This window comes from Macaca thibetana, chromosome 7 (assembly GCF_024542745.1).
Source record: "Macaca thibetana thibetana isolate TM-01 chromosome 7, ASM2454274v1, whole genome shotgun sequence".
NCBI classification, from domain to species: domain Eukaryota; kingdom Metazoa; phylum Chordata; class Mammalia; order Primates; family Cercopithecidae; genus Macaca; species Macaca thibetana.
The window spans coordinates 108,064,968-108,091,648 of record NC_065584.1 but is presented as its reverse complement, the minus strand read 5'-3'; the positions used below and the strand labels follow the sequence as shown (position 1 = coordinate 108,091,648).

The 26,681-nt window shown below is 52.6% G+C and overlaps 1 long non-coding RNA gene across 1 annotated transcript; it reads left to right on the top strand.

Moving 5' to 3' along the window:
• The first annotated feature begins 1,250 nt into the window (after positions 1-1,250).
• Positions 1,251-25,606, top strand: LOC126958100 (uncharacterized). The gene is made up of 3 exons (XR_007727095.1): positions 1,251-1,529; positions 14,650-14,750; positions 23,801-25,606. It is a non-coding gene; the product is annotated as an uncharacterized LOC126958100 (long non-coding RNA).
• The last annotated feature ends 1,075 nt before the right edge of the window (positions 25,607-26,681 follow it).

Here is a 26,681-nt window from a genome sequence, read left to right as displayed (position 1 = left end):
AGTCGCCGGGGCTGCAGCGGCAGGGGAGGGTGAGGCGGGGCCGCGCGACGGGCAGGAGCACGGTCACGACCTGGGGTGCCGAGCGCGTCCCCTCCCAGCCCCGAGCGTGCACGCCCCCCCACACACGCGCACCAGGCATCTAAAGCCCGCTGCTGCCCTCGAGGCTCCCGCCCAATCAGAGGCCGCGTACGCGGCGCCGCCGCGGGCAGACACCCCCGGCGCCCGGGCCTGCGCCACTGTAGCCTCGGCCCCGAAGCAGCGGGGCCAGCCCGGCCATGCTCACCATCCCAGGCGCGCCGTCCGCGCGCGGCTGCGCTCGGGCCGGCATTCCCCGGCTCGGCTGCCTCCGGTTCCTGCTCCGGCTCCGGTTCCCGCTCCTCAGGAGCGGCGGCGAGACAGACGGAGAGCAGCGGGGAGATCGAGGACCGGGCTGGGCAGGTGGGAGAAGGCAGAGGGGCGCCGGAGAGGCCGGGCTGGAAGGGGGAAGAAGTGCGGCTGCGCAGCGGAGGGGGCCGGCGCAGGGCCCAGATCCACGATGGTGGCCGCGGCGGCGACCGCGGCAGGGAGGGCGTGTGTGTGCACAAGAGCGCGCGGCGTGGAGCGCGAGAGGGCCTCGGTTCTCCTGAGCGCCCGGCTCCTGCCTCCTGCTCGCCACCGCGCGATGCCGGCGGAATCCCTACCGCGCGCCCCCACCGTTCGGCGCTCACACTCGCACACCCGGGCACGCACACCCCCATGCCGCCGCACACCCGGCTCCGCACTCCCTACTCGGTCTCCTGGGGCGGTCACAAAGGCCCCCAAGCCGGGCCGGCTCGAGCCCTCGGAGCGCGGCCCTGCGCCCCTCCCGTACCCGCCGGCCTCAGGTGCCCCGCTACTCACGGTGGGGACCCCGCGGGCGGCCCGGCTCCCGCACCCTGCCTGGCCGGGCCGCGGTCGCGCTCCCAGCCCGAACCCGGGCCCGGGTGCCGACTCGGGTTTCCCGCACTCCCGTCCGAAGCGCCGGCCCCCTCCGCTGCGCCGCCGCCCTTCTTCCCCCTTCCTGCCCGGCCTCTCCGGCGCCTCTCTGCCTTCTCCCACCTGCCCAGCCCGGTCCTCGGTCTCCCCGCTGCTCTCCGCCTGTCTCGCCGCTGCTTTCTCCCGCGCCCCCTCCTCCCCACCGCCTTGCGCTACCTCTCACATTCCCGCATTACAGCGGGTGCCGCCCGCCGCTCGCGAGGCCCAGAGTTCGAGGGCGCAGTGGGCCGCGAGGGGACGCGCCGCGCCCGGCCCAGCCGTCCCGTCCGCTCTCCGCGGCTACTAGGTTCAGCCTGGCGCTAGGGTGGCAGCGTCCCGCGCTAGCCTTGGCTGCCGATGACAGCTCTCATCTCGCCCGGGCTTAAAGGGCTAGCGCACCCGGCTCTACCGGCCCCACCCGGGGGCGCCGGGGAGGGGACCTCGCCGCGCGGGAACAGTCTGGGGCGGTGGCACAGCAGCGGCCGTGCTGGCGACGCCCTGTAGGCCGCGGTGGAGCCCGGCCCTCCAGGCTGGAGGTGAGTCAAGGAGAAGGACGGTCGGGAGCTGCCCGGACCACGCCATCCAGGGGGCGCCCAGCAGCCAAGTCTCTGGGCCCGCAGTGGGTGTGCGGCGGTGCAGGCTGAGCGCCCTGGACTGCGGGGCGGGGGAGGGGGATCAGGGAAGCTGCTCTCCGAGTCTGAACTCCAGGGGAAGACACCTCATGCTGGGAGAACAGGGCTCACGGGGTGGCGTCCCGTTCCTGCTGTGTGACGTTGGGCAAATACCTACCCCTCTCTGCACCTCAGTGTACCCCCTTTGTAAGGACATGGCTTCCATCATCTCTGAGCCCATGCCCAGCTCTGATACGATATTAGATCCCATAGGAGGGGGAGTCGCAAGGTAGGCCCTCAATCCCCAGAGTCCCACCTCCTTCTTGCCTGTGAGAGCTGAGGCCACCGCTGAGATTGCAATCCTTGCCACCCTGGACACTCACCAGGCCGAGTCGGCCTCCTCCTTCCTTCTGCCTCATCAGGGGAACCAGGGAACGAGGCAAAGTTGAGTTGGTACAGGGACCTACTCTTTGCAGAGCTCCCTCACATCCAAGATCTCCTTGGGCCCTCATGACACCCCTGGGAAGTAAAGTGCACCCCTATGCTCCCGGTCAGCCTGATCCTGGACAAGTCTGGCACATGAGCTTTTCGTCTTCAGGGCCCCTTCCCCACCCTTACTTCCACCCCAGACTGTCCCTTGCTCCCCAACCCTGCAGAGGGATGCATTTTGTCCATTGTTCAGGAAGTTTCTGTCATGTGCCCCATCCTGTGCTAGGTCCTGGAGACACACAGATGATTTAGACACATTCCTACCTTCAGAAAACAAGAATAAGGAAAGTGTGATAGAGCCGTGGGGGGTGGAGGAGGTCCTGGAGGAGGTGACATTGAAGCCGGGTAGTGAAGGATGAGTAAGAATTGGCCAGGCAGAAAGGAACAGAAAGGGGATCCCATGCCAAGAGAAGAGCATGTGCAAAGACCTGGAAGTGGGAAACGGAGTGATGGGTGTTTCGGAGGGAAGAGAAGCTATAAATCCTTGATTTGAGGAGTTTCAACTTTGTTCTGGGGCAGCAGCAGAGCTGCTGCTTGGCAAATCTAGGCAGCAGCGCCCACCCCCACCTTTCAGCCGTCACAGAGGTATGGCTAAGGGCTTCCCAAACTCAGCAGCTTTTGCCAGAGGGCCACCTCCTCTTCTGTTCCTCCTCTCCAAGGCCAGACCCAACCTCTGTGCCCATATCCACAGCCAGAGGCAGCACAGCCTCCCGCTACTGACAGAGCTGGAAGTAGAAGCCCAGGCTGTGCTGTGGCTGTGATGTGAGTCCAGGAAGAGCCAGGCTCCTGTACCCACCCGTCATGAAGATGCCCTGTAAAGACTCCAGACTTTGGTATCAGGCAGATCCAGTGTCGGTTCCAGCCTCAGTGTCCTCCTCAGTACAATGGGAATAAAAATACATTGCCAGTAAGGTGACTGGCGAAGAATCCACGAGGGACGATGCTCAGGAATGGCTCAGCACACAGCGGGCATGCAGCAAATGGCCTTTTCTTACCTGTGCCTGAGCTTGACTTTGTGGCCCATCCCAAAGTCCCTGTTGTCTCCCTTCTCCCTCCTTCCCTGGCCATTTTCTTTCTGCCTCCGTAACAGATTTCCTGGGGGCCCCAAGCGAGATGAGCTCACAGGTGTTGCCTGCTCTGGCTCAGCACGCTTCCTGAGGTATCTTCCCAGGGCTTCCAGGTGAACCCTAGGGAAGCCACACGGAGACAAACAGCCTTTCCCCAGAGTCTCTGACATCCACACGAAGCAGCAATCCCAGCCTGCATCCCCATCCAGTTCTCCCGCTTACTTTTGCTGTCTTGGGAGGCACACAGCCTTTGTGTCCGTGCTTGGGAATTTATGCCCAGCTATGTGGTGCAAACTCAAATAGGTGGCATACTTTCTCTGAGCCTTAACTCCCTCTCTAAGTATGGGAGCAAGCTGGTATGTGCCACAGGGATGATGAGCCTAAGTCGTGTCATTTATTGTCCCCAGCAAGTCCGAGCCTAGGCCCTCTACCCAGGAGTTCTGCACTAAGGCAGTCAGGTGCAGAGGCCTCTCTGGGATCCCCTTGTGTCCTCTCCTTGTGCTGGTGGCCAGCCACCTCTTCCTTCCAGCAGGCTTTACAGAGAGGCATGGCATGAACCAGGCCCACTCCATGGCCAGAGCAGTAGTAGTTGGGGGCCTGGGGCAGGGACCAGGAACCAGACCAGTTGGGCAGCTCCAGGAGGGAGCTCCTCTACTAGGAGCTGGCAGCTGCTTCCCACCACAGAGTCTGGGTCAGTGCCCCCACAAATGCCTGCCCAGGGCTGCTCTGCTGTTTCCAGCCATCTCCACAGGCCAGTCATGGAGAACTTTGGCAGTGTCCCAGATTTAATCATTATGCCAGGTCCAGCCGGGACTGAGAGTGGCCCACATGGAATTTGAGGAGGCAGTGGGCATTTCCCACCCACTTCCTCTGAAACCCCTGGCTTCCTAAGCCAGGCTGAAAAGTAGGTCACCAAGGGTTCAGAGAAATGCCCCACCCAGCTGGGCTGTCTCCTTACAATCTCTAAACACATCCAATCTCCCCACCTCCACCTCTCTCCCCACCTGTCCCCACCACCTTTTGGTTTCCACACATCTCTCAAGTCCTTCCGTCCCTAAGCAGCTGGCATCAACCACTCCCTCCCTATCCCAATCTCCCTCCTCTTCCCTCCTCCTCTGCCAAGAGTGTGGCCAGAAGATTTTTGTTCATTGGCTTACCCTCATGCTCATCTTGGTGTTATCATTCCCATTTCAGATAAGAAAAAAGCAAGGCTCAGGGAGGTGAGAGCCAACATTCTTTATTCTTTCTGTGAACAAGGGTTGTAGGCCTACTTCATGCCACACACTGCGCCAGGCATGAGGAATACACAGTGGAGACCTTAGAGTCTAGAGGAGACAAGAAGAAACCAAACCACCATGCACACAAATGTAAAATGACAACTGGGACAAGTGCTATGATGAGGTCTTTGGGGACCTGGTCTGGTCTGGATTAGGGGGTCAGGAGAGGCTCCCTTCAGGAAGTGACACTCGATGTAGCACCAGAAGGTTGAGTAGACAATGACCCACAGAAGTGGGGACTCCAGAGAGAGGGAATAGCATGTGCAAAGTCCCCATGGTGAGAGGAAAGAGAGAAAGGCTGTGTGACCAGAGCATGAGGAGAGGATTCGCAATGGAGGTGCAGGTGGCATGGGTCAGGACAGTAGGTTCTAGTGGGACCAGCAAGGAGTTGGGTTTTAGCCTGGAGGCTCTGGGCTGGCCCTGGAGGTTCAAAGCAGAAGACAGTGCCACCACTGTTCCTCCAGCTGTCTCCCAGCCTACTACCCTTCACCCAGGGACCACTTCCACCCTCTTCTCTGATGCCCAGGCCCTGGCACAAGGCGGGACATCCTGAAAACTCAGACTGCGCAGCTGAGTGGGCAGCGTCATGAGGAAGCAAGAGGCCTTGGCCCCGCCTCTCATCAGATGCTAACTGGATGTCTCTGGGCAGCACCTGCCACTCCATGTCCCCCAGAACTGTAAAGAATGGACTGATCATCTTCTGCTATCTCTGGTTGATCCTGGACCATAGCCTGTAATAAGGGAATGGAGAAGATACAGCATGACTCCACCCAGGCCAGATTCCAGGGCCTTGTCCCTGCAGTGGGCAGAGGAGCTACCTGAGGCCTGCTGCTGACCTAGGCTTTCCCATCCCTCCTCCGCCCCTGAGCCTGCCCCTGGTCCTTCCCAAGGAGGGCACTCCAGGAAGCTTTCTTCCTGTCCCCACCCCAGGCCTCACCTGCACCCTCACCCATGTCTCCACCTGGTAAATGCATCAGACGCCCGGGAGTCCCTGTTGGCCTGTCAGTGCTCAGCTGGACTATTGGGCCTCTAGTTTTCCAGCTGTGGAAGGGTGTCATTCTCTACTCTTCCTGGCTTCCTGGACAGGAGAGGACGGTGGGAACTGGAATTCTTGCCATAACCATCAGCTACTCTGTCTGGAGTGCTCCTTCCTGTCAAGCATCCTCCTGAGACCCTGAAGTCAGCACCACTGTGGGCCACAGACACACCAGCTGACCTCATAAAACCTTCCCTGGAAAGTTGTAGCCAGCTGCATCCCCCGAGTAGGACTGTATCGCTGCCATGGGCACCAGTGAGCCCATGGATTATAGAACCCATTAACAGCTGGAAAACTGAGGCTCCAGACAGAAGGGGTTGGCCCAGGCCACCATAGCAAGCCCTCCTGCCTCACCCCATCCTAGACTGCCTGGGCAGGTCCAAGGAAGCAGGACTATGTGGGGTGCCATTTCCCATCCCCCAGTGTTCCCTCACAGGTTCAGAAAGCAGCTCCTCCCTCCCAGGAGACACTGCACCCTGCCGTCTCTCTTGTGTGAGTTGCAGTTTCTGCTTGGGAGGCTGCCTTACCTTGTTAAGGACCCTGCCTAAAGAGGTGGGGATGGCCCTGTAGGCGCTGTCCCCAGGTCAGCACAGGGTCTTGAGCTCATGGAGCAGGGTCCAGGCCACCTTGTTGAGAGGGCCCAGGTCAATCCACAGTCTGCCACATCAGCTTTTTCTATACTAACCATGCCTACCTGAAACGTGGGGAGTGCTTTGCTGTCCACAAGTCTAATTGCATGTGTGTTCTCAGGGAAGGCGCCCTACAGCCCATAGAAGCAGGAGCAGGGATTATCCACATTGTACAGATAAAGAAACCAAGGTGCAGGGTTATGGCCATCCAGGCGCTGGATCCCTGCAGTCCAGCACAGTCACACAACAGGGCCTCAGGAAAGGGTGGTGCTGGAGGCAGCAGGGCAGCAGGAGCTGTGGGTGTCGGGAATCTGGGCAGAGAATGGACCCTGACTGTTAGAAATGGGACTGGACTTGCACTTTCAGAGGCCAAGGAGTGAGGCGGGGCGGTGCGTGGGAATTTGGGGACCTGGGAATATGCAGTTTGGGGAAGTGACTGGCCATGCAGTTCCCACTCACCATGGTGGGCCCTGTGGCAGGCCCACGGGGTCTATCCTCAGGGAACACACAGGCTGTGGGCAGACAGGCACATGGATAGCACAGAGGAAGGCCAAGGTTCCAAGTTCTGGAGTGGGCACAGTGTTGGGGTGGGGGCTGGAGGCCAGCGGGATCACAGAAGTGAGAGTCAGAAGTCCATGGAGCCTGGAACCAAGGAAGAGAGGGCCTGGCAACGCATCTATGCAGGAATCAGCAGAATCTGGCTCTCCCAGAGAACCAAGAGGCGATGGTTCACTGGGCAGGGGAAAAGGGCCTGGGGGCATGGGGAGTACTCTGGGGGTGGAAGCACGACTAGGTCCATGTCCCTTCTGAGCTGCAGGGGTTCAGGGAGTATGTGCTGGCCACATGGATGTGTTGGAATGCAAGAAAGAAGACGGGAGAGGGAGAGAGGGAGGGAGGAGGGACCAGCATGAGCACAGACAGAAACCTATGAAAGTGCCTCCACTGTTAAAAAAAGGAGCAAGACTGTGAGCAGGATGGGGCCAGAGGGGACCCCCAGGCTTTTTCAGCAGAGTAACTGTTTTCTGTGAGCTGACCCCTGCCAGGCTTCACAAGCTTGTTCTAGGTAATCCTCATCCGGACACCTGCTGTGAGCAGTCATTGGATGCAGCTGTCCCTTCCTGCAGCCTGAAGGGGCTTCTGGGCAGTGCCCTCCTCCCCTGCTGCTGGGGTGTTGGGGCTGATAGGCCTCAGGTGAGGACCCTTCTCCTGCAAGGAGTCTGAAGAGAGAGCTTTCTTGCCCAAGGCCTTACTCTTCTAGGGACAGCTGCATGCAATGACTGCTCCAAGCATGGGATAAAGGCTGTCCCTCTTGTCCCACTGCAGAGACAGCTCTGATCCAGAGCTCCTCAGGCTGGCTGGAGGTGGGTGGGAGAGGTCAGTCTCTTGGGAAGGCTGGCCCAGCCCACAGGCCAGCGCTGAACCCACAGGGACCTCTTCCATCTGCCCCCATCCTCATTCCACAGATGGAGAAACAAGTCAGAGAAAAAAACAAGACTTGCCCAGGCTTGTGACATCAGTTAATGATGGCCCCAGGAATATTCTGTAGAGTTCTGCCTCCCGGCCCAGCATAGGTGTTACCTTTGGACCAGAGTGATGTTCACTTCCTGCCTGTCCCCCTTTCCAAGGCCTGCACTGGGTCTCAGGGTCACGAGTCTGGCTGGATTGACCCTTACCCAATTTCCCAAGGCTGAAATGAGGTGCCTGCAGGTCCCCCAGGTCCTTTACAGAGACTCCTGCAGCTGCCTGAGCTGTCCAGCTCTGGCATTAGGATGGGATGTACTGGGCTGGGTGAGCAGGCAGGCATCTGACTGGCATGGGAGAGCAAACAGATGGGAAGGAAATCAATCTGAGTGGTTAATTTTAATTTTTAATTTGCAGGTAGAGTAATGCACCCCATTTGACACTGCACACTTGCTGTAAGCTGCTGGCATTCACCATTGCTGCTACCACTGCAGCCTGGTGTGCCCAGTGGCTCCCTGCCCTTCTGTCAGGTGAGCCCGTCTCCCGCATGGCAGACTGACCTTCTGCAAAGCTGGGAGAAAGGGTCCCCTTGCAGCGTCCTCCACCCCTTCCGCCTAGGAGAAAAGTGTCTACTAAGTTCCCTTTGTGTGAGATGAGTAGGGCCAAAAATGTGCTCCCCTGGGGAAGAGCCCCATTGGACAATGTCTATTCCAAAGTCAGGGTGTGTGAATGGACTCTCAGACATGGTGGCAGACCAGTTTAAGGGGCAGGGGAGACTCTAAGCGCACCTTCTCCCGCAGGTACTGAGTGGTTGCTCAACCTACCTACATTCATGGACGGCCCTATACTTAGAGTCAGGTCTGTTTTAAAACCAGAATAATCCTGACTCTGTGTACTGCCACTTTGAGAGTCAAAGCTCTGCTGTCTCTTTGTTTATTTGGAACTTGACCATTCATGGGCTAGGGAAAGATGGCCTGAACTGGGAGAGACTGTCTCCCCCCTCAACTCTGTGACTCCTCTCCCCCTGCTAGGGCCCAATCCCTGAGAGCAGTGTCCTGTGAGGTTGACAGCAGAGGCCCTGGAATGAGGCAGGCCTGGCTGCAACCGTGGCCTTGCCACTTATTAGCTGTGTGACCTTGGGGGAGTCACATATTCTTCTTGGGCGTAGCCTTCAGGGACCCTTTCAACTGTTCTCCTTCAGGACTCATCTTCTCTTGGTATCTTCAAAATGCGAGGTTCGATGACCTCCTCCAGGAAGCCCTCCATGATGAAGCCTTCTTTTTTCTCCACTTCTGCTATTCCCAGCTCTGAACACGAACTCTCTGTGGCCCTTCCTTGGCCCTTAGTAGCTTGACTTTGTGCACCTCACCCTCTGCATGGGGTGTGTGCCAGAGAAAGCATGGCCTTTGAAGCAGATATCCCTAGTTCAAATCCCAGCTCCGCTCCATGCTGGCTGCCTAGGCCCATCCCTTGAGCACCTCAAATGCAATGGATCCAAAACTGAACTTATCATCCCTCCCCAAGTCTACCCTTGCCCTTTTCTCATCTCAGTAAACAGCACCTGAGTTTACCAGTTTCTGAAGCCAGAGAGGGGCCATCTGAGACTCTCCCTCTTCCCTGCCTCATTCCCTGCATCCTATTCTGTCCCTGTCCTTGGCTACATACCTCCTCATAGGGCCGGCAGAGGGGAGGACAGGGATTCTCTCTTTACTGCCTTGCATGGCAGGCCTGGGAGAACACTCAGAGAACAGCCAGTTCTCCCCTCCCATTTTATAGAAGAAGACACTGAGGCTCAAAGAGGGTCAATACCTGCCCTGGGTCTGATGGTGAATTGTTCATAGCAGAGCTGAACTGAGAAGCCATGTCTCCTGTGCAACCCAGGTGGGCATCTTGGTCAAGGCCAGGCCCTGTGACAGTGGCAGAAAGAGACCAGATTTCCTGAAGCCCTGGCCCACTTCCCTCTACATCCCAGGCCCAGAGAGTTTGCAGGGGAGGAGCGAGGGAGTGGGGTTGTGCTCAAGTTCCTGGGCAGAATGAATGATCCACCAGTGAGAGTTCATGAACCCAGACATCACAGTATCCAGAACCACATCATCGTGGGTGATTCCACAGCCTGGCCCCTGGGAGTCCTGCTTGAATGTGGCTGCAGGAGCAAGTGAGGAAAGGCCTCAGCCATAGAGCCAGTGGCCATTCTCTGTGTCCCTGCTATCCAACTCTCACAGTACCCGAAATTCCACCACTGCATCTGGCCCAAATGCAAATTAATACATTCTCTGACCAATGGAAGAGCTGGTACAAGGGTGGGGGAGAGGGCACAAAGAGGAGTCAACCAGGCTGAGGGTCCCATGGGGCATCCAGGATGACAGGGCTTAGTCCCCTTTACTGAGCACCTTCTGTCTGCTGGGCACTGCCAAGTGCTGTGTAAGCTTTAGCTCAATTCTCCTCCCTGTAGCTCCAAGGTGCCCCTCCGTGAGGCCCAAGCATCACCCAACCTTTCTGGATCCCATTGCCCTCCCCTGTAAGATCAAAGTATAATCATATCTGACTCGTCTGGTATCCACAAAAAATTTTTAAGAAAATTTTAAAAATGAAATTAGTAATAATAACTGCTGCTAGAGGCTGCTGGATGATTAAACAAAAATGTGTGTAAAGTGCTTCCTACAATGCTGGACAGAAAGTAGATGCTAATTAAATGCTGATTATAAATGAACTAACTCACGTGGTAAGGCCCACAACCTGCTCAGTTCATGCTTGTCAAATCTGAGCTGTTAGGTAAATGCTTCGCCACTTGCTCTTGGAATGGGGCAGAGCTGGGGGTAAAGAGGGGTGTCTGGCCAGGGCTAAGGCACAAAGGAGTTGTCCAGAAATTCGGAGCACTGAGACTAAGACAAGGCAGAGAGAAGGAGTGAGGCCACAAGAAGTGAGCCGCCAGAGACCAGCCCTGGATCTTGTCTTCTAAAAACCTATCTCCCTGAGGTTGAGTCTGGGCGGGCCAGATCCAAAGCCTCCAAGTCCTCTCGCACTTCCAAGCCTGGAAATCAAGGAGAAGGAAGGAGAGCCTCACTCACTGGGAGGGAGAGGGGAGTGTCAGAGACCTAAAGTGAGACAGAGATGTCAGGATAACAACCACGTGACAGCCACCACTATGAAGCACTTACAGCATGCACATGTGCTCAGCCTGCACTACATTTTCTCATTTTAATCCTCTAAACAACCACATCAAGGGTACTGTTAGACCCATACACAGATGAGACTTCAAGAGGCTAATTATGACTCGCCAAGGTCATGGCCTGTAAACCTCAGAGCCAAGATTTAAGCCTGGGTCTTTCTGGCTCTAAAGGCCATGCTTGGAACCACTATGAAAAAGAAAAAAGAAGGGGGAGGTTGGTGCCAAGGTCCAGCATCTCATCAGGTCCCAGACTCCCTGGCCCAGGGCAGTGGGGCCTCCAACCTAGCAAACTAATACTTCCTTAGACAGCCTTGCAGACACTTCAGTGGCTTATGAGCCCAAGGAATATCTGCCTATTCCCAGCCTTTGACCCTGCAGGTAAAACCAGGGGTACCATGGGAAAAACCTGGCCGTGCATCAGAGCTGGGGCAGAATGCTTAGGGTTAAAAACAACAACATTTTTACAGCAATAAGTCCATGCCATCCACTGCTCTAAGTTATATATATATTTCTCACAATAACATATGGAAGTGAGTACTTTATCATCCCCATTTTATAGATGAGGAAACTGAGGCATACAGTGCTTAATGCACCCAAAGTCTCACAGCCTGAGAGTAGCAGAGTCTAGGTTTAATTTCAGGTAGTGAGGTTGCAGAGGCTGTGACTATAATCATTCAACATCCTGCTTATCAAAACAACCAAGGGCTGCTCTCAAGCGCAGAGCCAAGCAGAATGGTGTTGGGGATAAGATTTGACTTACAGCTGCTATTTGCTCACAATTTTTAGGATGCAGAAAATAAGACATCTGTATTTGCAGACTCAGCATAGAGCAGCAAGCTGGGCTGCTCTTTTTTTTTAAGATAGAGTTTTGCTCTTGTTGCCCAGGCTGGAGTGCAACGGTATGATATCGGCTTACTGCAAATTCCGCCTCCGAGATTCAAGCGATTCTCCTGCCTCAGCCTCCTGAGTAGCTGGGATTACAGACATGCACCACCATGCCCAGCTAATTTTGTATTTTCAGTAGAGTCAGAGTTTCTCCATGTTGGTCAGACTAGTCTCAAACGCCTGACCTCAGGTGATCTGCCTGCCTCGGTCTCCCAAAGTGCTGGGATTACAGGTATAAACTACCTTACCCCGCAGGACTAGCCAGTTCTAAAAAACCAGCCTCCTCTTTCCACCCACCTCCTGGAGTCTGAGGCGCTCTCCAGGGTTCTGAAATACCTCTCCTGGCTGTAAGCCAGTGGTCTGGAGACCGTAAAGCTGACCTGGTTCTCTAAACATGTTCTTTAAATCCAGGCAGGAGAATCGACATTTTGGACATGGAATGTTACCCTAAACACACAGGAGGAGCTGTTTCTTAGATCCCCCAACCCCAGCAAGAAAAGTCCCTTTGCGAAAGTCATAAATTAACGCACCTCTCTCTTCCCTGTGGATGGCTCCATTCCCATCTGAATTTCCATGTAATGGAGATGCCTTAATGAGATGGGCTGTTCTGTAACCCCAGAACTGGGGTGAGTGCATCAGGAGGTGTTTAGCCTGGGACTCAGTAAATGTCATTGGCTGTCGTTATCACTACCATTATTGTCATCTGCCCTGGGCAGCCCCCTCTTCTGGGACAGCAACCACACGCTATTGTGCACCCCCAACTTGCAGCTCCAGAAAGCACACCCAGGAAGAAAGCAGTGGTCTTCATTGCTATCTTAGAAAGGTGGCCAGATGGCAGTGTTCTGGGAAACGGGAGGAAGCTTTCACTTTAGAGGCTGCCAGCTGGGACACAGGACCTCGTTAATCAGTCTCCATTGCAGAGTAACCCTGCTGGCTCCACCACTGGATCCAAGGGCCTTCAACTCCTCCTTTTGGAGGCCCCCTTTGTGCTAAAGCCCCCTGATTTGGGGGACCTGGAATATCCTTGTCCCTCTTGTGCTTTCAAGTTAAAACTAGGTAAAGGTCTAGAGAGGCTGCACTGAGAGGTCCTGATGGAGCAGCCCCATGAGGTGGCTCCATGACAAACTGAATATGAGGCCAGCTGTTTCCTCCACACACCACTTCTCTGGGCCCCCAGGCTCCCCATCCCATTGGAAACCAGGCAGCCACATTCTAGTTATCGAAGAAGGCAGGGGCCCTCCCCATTTAAGGAAGAGGCCCAGCTTATGGGGAAAGGGCTATGCACCCACAACAAGGGTGGGAGGCAGGGAGAGAGGAGAAACTATGCCCCTTCTCTTTGCTTCCTCACTCCCGCATTCTCCCAGTTACCCTAGCTTGGAAGGAGCAAGGTCCAGGGCAAAGGTCCCTCACTCTTGTCATCATATCTAGCCCCAGCCAACTGGGACACTGGACCTCATTAATCAGTCTCCATTGCACAGTAACTATGTTGGCTCCATCACTGAATCTGGGGACCTTCAACTCCTTTCAGCAAATACTTACTGGGCACCAACTGTGTTCCTGACCTATACCAGGCCATTCTCTTACACACTTTTGATCCCATTTGATCTTTATGACAGCATGTGGGAGAAGAGATTTTACAAATGAGGAAACAGGCTCAGAGAGATCAAGGCATTTTCCCAAGGTCACGCAGTTGAGAAGGGGTGAATCTGGAAACTCCAGTCTGCCCTTTTGTAGCCTGATGACAGCAGCTGTCCCAGCCCTGCCCCAAATGGTTGACCCCCACAGGCTGGCCACAGCACCTCTGCCTGAGGAAAATAACCCACATTGAGGGGTCAAGGGGAAAAGGAATGCCTGGCCTGGCACTGCTTACACCTACTCTGGGAGAATCTGTCCATCTGGGTCCCTGGGCCTTCAAAGAAAATGTCGTGTGGGTAATGGTCAAAGTGTTAGATTTTCATAGAAAGGAAAAGCAGTCGCCCCCAAGGCACAACTTCTTCCTTGCTCCCTGTCTGGCAGTGCACACTGCCAGGGCTGAGAGTGGGAAACAGAGAGGGAGTGTGCACTGAGGGGTCCAGGAGGCAGCTGTGCCCTCCTTCCCACCCACTTGACCATGGGCCACTCACTTGACTGGGCCACTAAAGACTCATCCAAAAATGTTAATATGTTCTGAAAGGGTCAGGGGTCACAAGTGTCACCCACTCCTCAGGAGTTAGGCAGTTAAGAGGGAGTGGGCCCCCGAGAAGGGGTTAGGGAAGTGCCACCCTACATGGGCACACAATCTCAGGGCTGCCAGGCCTCCTGATTTTTTAAGATAAACCAAAATTCAGGCTGTGTTCAGGAAATGCCCATTTGTTAAAGGTTGGCCACTAATGCAATTTTTTTTAAAGTACTGTGTGGGCCAAACACTTGCCATTTCTGGGTTCCCTTAGATGTTCCCATTGACCAAGGCTCAGTGGATATCAGCAGTGTGGGCCCAGTACTTCCCAGTTCCCAGAGCCCCTTTGCTGTGGTCTGAGTATTTCTGTCACCTCCAAAATTTATGTTGAGACTTAATTCCCAGTACTGCAATATTGAAGGGTGGGGCCTTTAGGGAAGTGGTTAAATCATGAGTGCTCTGCCCTCATGAATGGTTTAGAGCTTTTATCAAAGGGCTTGTGGCTGGCTGGGCATGGTGGCTCACGCCTGTAATCCCAGCACTTTGGGAGGCCGAGGCGGTGGATCACCTGAGGTCAGGAGTTTGAGACCAGCCTGGCCAACATAGTGAAACCCTGTCTCTACTAAAAATACAAAATATTGGCTGGGCATGGTGGCACATACCTGTAATTCCAGCTACTTGGGAGGCTGAGGCAGGAGAATTGCATGAACCTGGGAGGCAAAGGTTGCAGCAAACCCACATAGCACCACTGCACTCCAGCCTGGGCAACAGAGCAAGTTTCAGTCTCAAAAAAAGGGGGGGCTTGTGGGAGTTGTGGGTATGGGGTCACCCTCTTTCACTCCACTATGAAAAGACATCACATTCCTCCCTATCAAAGGATGCAGCCTTCAAGGCACCACCTTGGAAGCAAAGAGCAGCTCTCACCAGACAACAAACCTTGACAGCACCTTGATCTTGGACTTCCCAGCCTCCAGAGCTGTAAGAAATGAGTTTCTGTTCTTTATAAATCACCCAGTCTCAGGTATTTTGTTAGTGTGGCACAAATGGAATAAGACACCCTTTCCATACACTCATCTGAGCCTCAGGCATCATGGTCCCTTTTTAAAGATGTAGAAACTGAGGCTCAGAAGGGACAGAGCCTTAAGCGGGTGGGCCGTGACTTCAGCCCAGACCTCCTCCTGCTGCCGCCCCAAGTCAGTGAGGTGATCCTTCCTGCAGCCCAGGGAACACAGGCAAGCCCTTTCCTCCTGGGCTCCACCAGACTGAACTGGTCTGAGCACAGATGAGGACACCAGGCTGTTGTGAGGAGCAGGACGCCAGGAGCCTGGGGGCAGAGGAGGCACTGATTTTCCTCAACTCTCCATCCTCAGTAGGCCCTTTAAAAATTTTTTTGCAACAGGGTCTCATTCTGTCACCCAGGCTGCAGTGTAGTGGTGTGAACATGGATCACTGCAGCCTCCACCTCCCAGGCTCAAGCGATCCTCCCACCTCAGCCTCCTGAGTAGCTGGGACTACACTTGTGTGCCATCACACACAGATAATTCATTTACCTTATTTCTTTTCTGAGACAGCATCTCGCTCTGTCATCCAGGCTGGACTGCAGTGGCGCAATCTTGGCTCACTGCAACCTCTGCCTCCAGGTTCAAGTAATTCTCCTGCCTCAGCCTCCCAAATAGCTGGGACTGCAGGTGCACACCACCACGCCCAGCTAACTTTTATATTTTTAGTAGAGATGGGGTTTTGCCATGTTGGCCAGGCTGGTCTCGAGCTTCTGCCTCAGCTTCCCAAAGTGCTGGAATTATAGGCGTGAGTCACTGCACCCAGCCTTAATTCATTTATTTTTTATAGAGACGGGGTCTCACTATGTTGCCAGGGCTGGAAGTGGATCCTTTTGATTGACATTCTGTGGTGGAGCAGGGCCCCAGGCCCCAGAAAGGGCCAAACTAGGCTGTAGGTGGGCTGCTAGTGGCTTTGGTAGTGGGAATGGATGATGGATTGATTGGAGTTTTCTCCATTTGGTGGTGATGCTGGGTCTGTTATGTGCAAGTCTCATTAATTTTTTTAATCAAGAAATTGCTCCATTGGAGGGGTAGGCAGGGGTGGGAACTAGGCTCAGGGGCCTGGGCTCACAGGGAGCTGGGGCTCAGGACCCAAAACACAGCTCCTCATGGGAGACTGGAGAGGTGAGGAAATTCACAAGCCTAAGACATGGAAGTACCAATGTCCTTTCTCAGTGTTTTACACATATGCACACACATGCCCAAGGCATGTATGGAAACACCAGCTCATGCACACACATGTGTAAACAGGCAGACATACACTCTCACAGGGCTCCCCACCTGGGATGCTCTCCCCTTCTTTCTGAATCTTCCCATGTCACTTCTTGGGTCCTCTCCATCCCCAACCTCTGAAGCCATAGAGGGATGCCTGGACCCAGGCTCACACTTGGAGTAATACCCACACCCAACCCTCTGCAGGAGTTCTGGGTGTCAGTGGAGTGAGGGCTGGGGGGAAGGGTCCTGAAGCAGGTTCAAGCCCAGGGCCCAGGACAGTCCCAGGACCGACAGCGGGGCAGGGAGGCATCCTGAAGCTACCAGGATGGGAGTCCTGAGCCTGCTGATAGGGGTCTGATGAGGCCCCTCCGTGAAGAGAAAAGAACAGCCCAGGCGGGCCAGGAAGGGCCTGAAAATGCCTCCTTCAGTGCCCTCTCCTGGAAGCTCTCCAGAACTGCCACGAGCCAGCTGCTCTCTCCTTCCCCTGAATTCCTCAGCCCTGACTATTGGCAGAACCCACTGGATACTGTGCTCAGGAAATCTTAAATCCATCTTCCTGGAGCCCTGAACTTTTGGGATCAGCACAGACCCAGGATTGGACTTATAAAATCCAAGCCCCTTGGCAGTGAGGAGGTAGCCTCCCGCACCTAGCAACGGAGAAACCAGACCAAATATGATTGGTCACTTCCCTCTTCCCCCTGTCACCCAGTCGGCCAGAGCAGAGAACTACCCAGTGGAGGAGTCCCATGTCAGCCACACTCCCAGCAGATTTCAACCTTGGTGTTCCCAGGAAGGTGGGCCCAAACTCTCAGTCTGCTCATGGGGCAGAACTATTTGCAATGAAGTGAAAGGTTCTGGCACTCGGAGGGTTAAGCCTAGATTAACCAGAACCAACCTATGCACGTTCCCCAGAGGGCCCCAGCATCTGTAGGCAAGGGCGTGTTTCTGGAAGGTAGGCAGGGTTCCAGCCACATCTGGAAGAAACCAAGAGCTTCCAAGCTGGAGGGGCTTTGGGGATGATGTAGCCCAGTTGCTACTACACAGATCAGGAAACGGTGGCCCAGAGAAAGGGAGGCAGGGGAGAATTTGTCCTTGGTCACTCGGGTACTTACAAGCAGATGGGACTGGGACCCAGCTGGTCTGTCCAGGGCTCTTTCCTCTGCACCACTCAAGCCTATAGATCCCGTGTTGGGCCCGGCTCTTGTTTACCTCCATGCCTTTGCATATGCGCCTGGGACGCATTCCCTCCACCTCCACCAGGTAAGCCGCCACCCACTCTTTAATTTTCAACCCCAGGATCACCTTGTCTCGGGTGCCCTCTGTTCATCTTTGTGCTCCCGAGGCCTCTTGCACACCCATCACAGCTCTGGTCACACTGGACCCTCACTGTGTGTTTACATGTCTGTCTCCCCACAAGGCTGTGACCCCTTGAGGACAGGGGTCCATCCTCATGTCTTTGCCAGCCCGGTCAAGTCCAGGGCACAGTTAAAGGCTGGTAAGTAAATGTCTCTTCAGTAGAGGAATGACAGACTTGGGTATTTTAATCTCACAGTTTTCTTCCAACATGATTCCTGTTTTCTGTGTGCCCAGCCCTGTGCTTGGTCGGAGAAAGGTGGGGAAAAGCGGAGGCCCAAGCCCCATCCTCAAGAGCTCCCAGTCTGGACCAGGGCAAGATGTGTTCTGTTAGGGGTTCAGGCGTCACACACTCGGGGTTATTACTTAGAGACCTGGGTGCCAGGAGTGGGAGCACTAGACACAGCTGAAACTGGTTTTGCCCTGGCCTGGGTGCCCATGCAGCAGGCAGATCCTAGGAGGAGGCTGTCTGCTTTGCTTGGTTTTCCCAGCTGTGAGACTACTGCCCTGAAGAGATCTCAGGCCCTATTGCACAGCTCCAGGGAACATTTTTTATGTGAGAAGCACACACCTGGAACCCTGCTTCACAGACTACAGTATGAATGATACCTACCCACCCACCCCCCAGCCTGCAGAGCTATGTGATGTGGTGGCCCTTGGGGGCTCAGGGCACATAAGCTGATGGTGGGCCTGAGCAGGAGTCTTTAGCCTCACCTCTGCAGCATCCCTGTATGTACAGCCATGGATGAGAGCTGATGACAGATGTCCAGCTCAGACACCACTGTCCAGGACAGTCTGGGTGCTCCCAGCTCTGCGTCTCTTCCCAGCCCTTGCTCTCAGCCTCCCACCTCAGCCTTCATCCCTGCCGGGCTGGAGGTGGCCAGTGGCCCTCTGGCTGAATGGGCCTCTGGATGGCAGCCACGCAAAATGCCCAGTTACTGCAAGGCCATATTTACATTTTCTAATATCAGGCAAAGAAATGGCTAATGTAGCAAAAAATGGTTACTCCATGTAATAGTGGTACCACCAAGCCATTGTGTGCCAGACACCATACATCATTCTTAACTGTCACACAAATTCTGAGGAAAACGTGTAATTAGTCCCATTTTGCATATGAGACAACTAAGGTTCAAAGAGGCTCGGGCCACACTGCGTCATGGCAGAGCTGGGACTGAAAGGTGTCCTGCCTGACACCAGAACTTTCCACCTGTCCCTTTCTACCCCCAACCTAAACACCCTCTGGCCTCAGGGGCTGTAAAGGCAGCAATGGATTGGGTCTGAAGTAGCTCTGGCCAGTCCAGTGTGAGCAGAGCACTGTACAGTAAGGGGCCCCTACTCAAGGCTGTGGACTACCCTCTCCTGCAGCAGACAAGAGCTGTCTTCTGTGTACTGCATGTCAGTGTGGTTGCGTGTACATGAGGCAGTGTGTACATGTGGTTGTGCATACATGTAGCTGTGTGTGCATGTGGCTGCATGTGCATGTGGCTCTGTGTGCATGTGCCACATGAAGCAGTTATGTGCCCTGGTCCGAAAAACACCGGCAACAATTTCACTCGCTCACACAGGCACTAAGAGCAGGGACCCTGGGAGTCACATTGCCTAGGTTCATGCTCTAACTCTGCCACTTATCTGTGATCTTAGGTGAGTTACTTAATCTCTCTGTGCCTCTGAGTCTCCCATCTGTACACTGGGGATAATAATAGCTTCTAAGTGGAAAATTTGCAAAGGTCTCTTGAATGGCCAAGATATCTGTGGAAACTCATAGGATGTGGGTAAACAAGGCATTGAATCTTTCCTCAGAGACTTAAATGAATTTCTATTCAAGACCTGGGCCTGGTAAGTGCTATATGGGTGTTAGCCACTGTATTTTTCAGCAAAGGCTTATTGAGCACCTACTGTGTGCCAGGGAGCATGATAGGGGCTGGGTCACAATACTAATCAAGACAGGCATAGTCCCCACCCTCAAGGGGATCACAGTCTTTTCAGGCTCCTCAAAGCAGTCTCCTGCCTTCATCCACAAACACGCACTGATGGAGGAGACAGGCAATGACTGAGGCCAACGCATCTGGGAGGATGGAGGAGGGAAGAGATGATGTTGGGACCCCACCCTCTCTAGTTTTCCTCCTGTCCTCCTGGCTGCACCTTCTCAAACTCCCTTGGGCTCCCTGTCCTCTGCCAGCCCCAGTCCTGTGGGGTGTCCAGGACTCTGTGCTCCACCTCTTCTCCCTTCCTGCCCACCCACACAAGCCCGCCCACCTTCTGCCATCTTCACACAGATGACCCCTACATCTCTGCTCCAACCTGGCACCCCCAGCCACTCAGTCACCCAAACCAGTAGACTGGGAGTCCCCTGTCCCTACCCCCTACACCCACCCCACTCAGCCACTCCCTAAGTGCTATCAACTCTACCTCCAGCATCGCTCTTGAATCCACCCATTTCTCTCCAACCCCATCAGGCCTCCCCTCCAGTCCATCCGTAGTAGATGCTGTTGGTACCTCACCCAGACCCCATTTTCCAGCCAGGACATTTGTCTACCACCTGCAGGCGGTGTTGGCTGTTAACAACTCACAGTTGTGCCCTTCTAGGGAGCAGTGCCCTCAACCAGTGGAGACCAAACTTACCAGGAAATTCCTGGGGGCTATACTCTCCTCCATGTGCAACCCACAGTCATCAGGCAGATCTGGGAACAAAAGCCGCCCCTTGTGCCCTGACAACTCTGCGGTGCAGTGCAAGCACCAGAGCTTCCCAGGGGACTGGATCCAGACCAGACTTTGGCTGAACCACATCCTCATCTAACCCCTCATGCGTGTCACTGAAAGCACCAGACCCCTTTCCAGGCTCTGCCTTCCGGGAATCCAATCTAAGACCCCATCTCTGACATTGGGCCACTTACGGTGACATCTCCAGGCCCTGGGAGGCAACCCAGAGGACAGGTGGGGCCTGGGCTAGGGCAGAGGGCCACTGGGGCCTGGGGAGGGGAATGCCGGGATGCTGAGTCCCCAGCCACCTTGTTCAGGGGCGGCCTCTCTGACGCTGTGATTAAGTTTTGTGCCAGAAAACCGATGGGGAGCTGGAGCTTTCCCTCCTCCCTTTTTCTTTTTACTTCCCTTTCTCTTCTTTTCAAAGGCTGAGCCCAAGTTAATCAGATAAATTCCTCAGCAGTCGCACCAACAGTTTTTCTAAGATTCAGCCTCCCCAGAGCAACTCATTATTACTCTAGACTGAGACATTAAAGCAAAGGGGAAAGAAGAGTGGGGAAAAAAGACATGTTTTTAATTAAAAAATTAATTTTCCCAACACTGACGGCTACCCAGCTGTGGCACTTCCCCACTCAGGAGATCATCCCCTCCATCCCTCTCTTCCTCATCAAATCTCAAGGTCAGGGGTGGGCCTGGGAAAGGCAGCTCCCTCTCTGAACAAAGCCACCTTCCCCTCCAGCGGAAATCTCTTTGTCTCGCCTCCCTCACCTGCAAAGTAAGTGGTAGGACTGCAGGATTCTACATGGCAACCGCAGACAGAGGACACAGGCTTTGGAGTCAGGCAGACACGGGTTCCAGCTCAGTCACTGAGGATGCATGTGGCTTGCCTAAGTCCCCTCACACTTCTCTACTCAAGTGAGGTCCTCAGGCCAGTGGCGTCGCCATCACCTGGGGGCCTGTTAGAAATGCAATTTGGATCCCACCCCAGATCAGCTGAACCAGAATCTGTGTTTTTAATAGGATTCCCCGTGACTCAAACCCACAGAACCTTTCAAGAAGCACTGCTCTGGTCAATCCAAGCTTCAGCCATCTCCTCTGGAAAATGGCTTAGTCTGCGAAAATTATGAAGTTGTACGAGAAAACAGTTTAACAATCTGTAAGGCGGGAACCTCAAAACAATATTCACGAGTTGTTAACCTGGGCTATTCCAGTGCCTTGTATCAAACCTCATATCTGGTTCAGGAGCTTGACCCCATGAGCCAGAAGCTTTTCTGCTCTCTTGAACACTTTGCTCCCTGTGTCTGGGGCCCAGTCAGAAGTTTCCTGAAGGAACCAAAGAGTTTGCAATGCAGGATATCTTCACTGGAGGACACCCACTGCCTGAAGCACTGACCATTGTCCAGGTGCCTCCCCTACTCACCACGTGCTGGGGCTGCTGGTGGGGTTAGGGCTTCTGTGGGTGACAGGAGCTCACACTCCAATGTCATGGGGATGGACCTGTCCATTCTAGACAGGTATCAACAGCCACAGGCTCCCAGTTTTACCTTGCCATTCCTTTCTGGGGTCTTTCCTAAGGACACAGTCCACAGTATGGATAAGTTTCACACCAAGAAGATTTATCAGGTTACCTTAAATAGGGAGTAAATAGAAATAACACTGAGAGCAAGGCTAAGTAATTGTTAGTAAGGACCTTTCAAATGATACTAAAGACTTTGTAATGATAAGTAAAAATGTTTATGATGTAATATGGGATACAGAACAGCTATACACTCATCTATGTTAAAAAATATATGTACAAACATATCCTTATGCTGAAGCCCTAATTCTCAATGTGATAGTATTAAGAGGTAGGACATTTGGGAGATTATTAGGTGTAGATTAGGTCATGAGTGTGGGACCCTCATGATGGATTGGTGCCCTTATAAGACGAAGGCAAAGAGATCGCTCCCTCTTCCTGTGCATGGTTGCTCCGAGGAATGACCATGTGAGCATGCAGTGAGAAGGTGGCTGCTTACAGCCAGGAAGAGAGCCCTCATCAGACACTAAATCTGCCAGCACCTAGATCGTGGACTTTCCAGTCTCTAGAACCGTGAGAAATAATTATCTGCTGTTTAAGCCACCCAGTCTCTGGAATTCTGTTATTACAGCCCAATCAGACAGTAGCATATTTTAAAAGAGGTAAAACCAACATTTTAGATAACAATGAAAAAAAATCCAAAAACTGATTTAAGGCCTGGTTTTGTACTAGAGACTTCAGAGAACTAAGGGGAGCAACTGCAAAACCAATAGTTACAGGGACAACAAGAGAAAGAGAAACTGCCCTTCAAGCTGACTGTGCAGAGTGAAATTTTAAGACACATGAAGAAGACTGATGACAAAGCAAAATCAACAATTAAGAGGCTTATTTATTGCAGAAAAAACAAACAGTAGGGAAATATTTAAATGACTAAATAGAAGCCTATTTGGACTCCTTAAAACACTGAAGGAAAGCCAGGCATGATGGCTCACACCTATAATCCCAGCACTTTGGGAGGCTAAGGCAGGCGGATCACGAGGTAAGGAGATCGAGACCATCCTGGCTAACAGGGTGAAACCCGGTCCCCACTACAAAATACAAAAAAATTAGCCGGGCATGGTGGTGGGCACCTGTAGTCCCAGCTACTCAGGAGGCTGAAGCAGGGGAATGGCGTAAACCTGGGAGGTGGAGCTTGCAGTGAGCTGAGATCATACCACTGCACACCAGCCTGGGTGACAGAGTGAGACTCCGTCTTTAAAAAAACAAAACAAAACAAAAAAACACTAAAGGAAGGATGGGCGTGGTGGCTCATGTCTATAGTTCCAGCATTTTGGGAGGCCAAGGCGGGCGGATCACCAGAGGTCAGGAGTTCAAGACCAGGCTGACATGGTGAAACACCATCTCTACCAAATACAAAAAATTAGCCAGGCATGGTGGCACATGCCTGTAATCCCAGATACTTGGGAGGCTGAGACAGGAGAATCGCTTGAACCTGGGAGGCGGAGGTTGCAGTGAGCTGAGATCGCGCCATTGCACCCCAGCCTGGGCAACAATAGTGAAACTCCGTCTCAAAAAAAAAAAAAAAAAAAAAAAAAACTGAAGGAAGCCAGGCACTGTGGAGCATGTTGGTAATCCCAGCCAGTCAGGAGACTGAGGTAGGAGGATCACTTGGGCTCAGGAGTTTCAGTCCAGCCTGGGCAACTTAGTAAAACCTTGTTCTCTTTAGAAAACACTCAATAATGGGACAAATTTTAGACTAGACATGTCCAAAGAAAAACATAGTGATTTATAAGCTTACATTAAGAATTTACATAGAAAATAGTATAAAAAAGATAAAGTGATGAAAAATATGAAAGCTTCATTAAAAAGAACAAATATCGAGAAGAGAACCAAGGGATGGAAAAGAAGCAATAGTCAAAAACATGAAAGCAGATCATTTCCCAGAATTAAAGAGAAAGATAAGTTCTCAGATTGAAAGGAAAGGAAACACTGAGTGCCATGCATCATCAGTACAGTCAAGCCACTACCTGAGCACATGGTAGTACACTGCAGAATATAAAAGAGACAAAAACTTAAAGGCAACCAAAGAGAAAAGACCTTTCACCTACCAAAGAATGACAAGTGATATGATTTGGATCTTTGTCCCCACCAAAATCTCATGTGAAATTACTATTTTTTTTTTTCAGATGCAGTTTTGCTCCTGTTGCCCAGGCTGCAGTGCAATGGCACTATCTCAGTTCACCGCAACCTTTGCCTCCCAGGTTCAAGCAATTCTCCTGCCTCAGCCTCCCTAGTAGCTGGAATTACAGTCATGCACCACTACGCCTGGCTAATTTTTGTATTTTTAGTAGAGATGGGGTTTCTCCATGTTGGTCAGGCTGGTCTTGAACTCCCAACCTCAGGTGATCCACCCGCCTCAGCCTCCCAAAGTGCTGGGATTACAGTCATTGAGCCACTGCACCCAACCTCATGTCAAATTATAGTTCCCAATGTTGGAGAAGAGGCCTGGTGGATCATAAGGGTGGACATCCCCCTTGCTCTTCTCGTGATAGTGAGTTATCATGAGATCTGGTTGTTTAAAAATGTGCAACAGCTCCCCTTCTCTCTCTTCCTCCTGCTCTGGCCGTGTAAGACATGCCTCCTTCCTCTTCACCTTCTACCATGATTGTAAGTTTTCTGAGGCCTGCCTGGCCATGTTTCCTGTACAGCCTGCAGAACCATGAGCCAATTAAACCTCTTTTCTTTATACATTACCCAGTCTCTGGTAGTTCTTCATAGCAATGTGAGAAATGACTAATACAGAAAATTGATACTGGGAAGTGTGGCACTGCTATAAAGATACATGAAATGTGGAAGTGACTTTGAAACTGGGTAATGGGCAGAGGCTGGAACAGTTTGGAGGGCTTAGAAGACAGGAAGATTAGGGAAAGTTTGGGACTTCCTAGAGACTTGTTAAATTGTTGTGACCAAAATACTAATAGTGATACAGACAATGAAGTCCAGGCTGAGTTGGTCTCAGATGGAGACGAGGAACTTTTTGGGAACTGGAGTAAAGGTCACTCTTGCTATTCTTTAGTAAAGAGGCTGGTGGCATTGTGCCCCTGCTCTAGGGATCTGTGGAACTTGAGAGTGACAATTTAGGGTATCTGGTGGAAAAAATTTCTAAGCAGCAAAGCATTCAAGATGTAGCCTGGCTGCTTGTAACAGCATATGATCACATGCATGAGCAAAGAGATGATTTGAAACTGGAATCTGTATTTAAAAGGAAAGCAGAGCATAAAAGTTTAGAAAATTTGCAGCCTGACCATGTGATAGAAAAGAAAACCCCATTTTTCTTGGGGGGAATTCAAGCCAGCTGCAGAAATTTGCATAACTAAAGAGGAGCCAAATGTTAATAGCCAAGACAATGAGGAAAATGCCTTGAAGGCATTTCAGAGATCTTAGCGGCAGCCTCCCCCATCACAGGCCTGGAGGCCTAGGAGGGAAGAATGGTTTCACCATATTGGTCAGGCTGGCCACCTGACCATATTAGTCAGAAACCCACTGGCCTGCACAACCTCAGGGCACTGCTCCCTGTGTCCTAGTCACTCCAGTTCCAGCTGTGGCTAAAAGGACCCCAGATACATCTCAGGCTGCTGCTCCAGAGGGTGCAAGCTGTAATCCTTGGCAGCTTCCATGTGGCTAAGCCTGCAGGTGTGCAGAGGGCAAGAAAAGAGGCTTGGGAGCCTCTGCCTAGATTTCAGAGGATGCATGGACATGACTGGATGTCCAGGCAGAAGTCTGCTATAGGGCAGAGCCTACGTGGAGAATCTCTACCAGGGCAGTGCAGAGGGGAAATATGGGGTTGGAGCCCCAACACAGAGTCCCCACTGGGGCATGTGAGAAGTGGGCTGGAGCTGTGAGAAGTGGGCCACTATCCTCCAGACCCCAGAATCATAGATCCACTGTCAGCTTGCACTGTGCATCTGGAAAAGCCACAGGCACTCGATGTTAGCTCATAAAAGCAGCCAAGGGGGTCATACCCAGCAGAGCCATAGGGGCAGAGCTGCCCATGGCCCTGGGAGCCCATTCCTTGTGTCAGTGTGGCCTGGAAATTGAGTCAAAGGAGATTATTTTTGGTACTTCAAGATTTAATGACTGCTCTGCTGGGTTTTGGACTTGCATGGGGCCTGTAGCCTCTTTGTTTTGGACAATTTCTCCCTTTTGGAAAGGGACTATTTACGAAATGCCTATAACCCTATTGTAGTTTGGAAGTAACTAACTTGTTTATTTCATAGGCTCATAGGCAGAAAGGACTTACCTTGTCTCAGATGAGACTTTGGACCATGGACTTTTTGAGTTAATGAGGAAATAAGGGACCATTGAGAAAGTAAAATTGTATTTTGCAATGTGAGAAGGACATGAGATGTGAGAGGGCCCGGGGTGGAATAATATGGTTTAAAATTGTGTCCTCACCCAAATCTCATGTCAAATTATAATCCCCAGTGTTGGAGGAGGGGCCTGGTGGGAGGTGATTCGATCACTGGGGCAGACTTCCCCACTGCTGTTTTCATGATAGTGAGTTCTCATGAGATCTGGTTGTTTAAAAGTGTGTAGCACCTCCTCCTTCTCTCTCTTCCTCCTGTTCCAGCCATGTAAGGTGTGTCTCCTTCCTCTTTGCCTTCCACCATGATTGGAAGTTTCCTGAAGCCTCCCCAGGCATTCTTCCAGTACAGCATGCAGAACTGTGAGCCAACTACACCTCTTTTCTTTATAAATTACCCAGTCTCTGGTAGTTCTTTATAGCAATGAGAGAAATTACTAATAAAAGTTATGCAGACCCCATGCCAAGGAGAAAAGAGGCCAGAAAGCCATGGAGCAAACACTTCAAAGTACTGAGTGTAAAAAAAAAAAAAAAAAAAAAAAAAACAAATGGAGGGTAAAACTTCATTTGCAGCTAAATAATTACTCAAGATTAAAAAGGAAATAAAACCATTTTCATACATATAAAGACTGGAAATGTTTATACCCAAGAGAAATTCACTGAAGGAAATCCTAAGGATGTACTTCAGCAAGATAAAAAGTGAA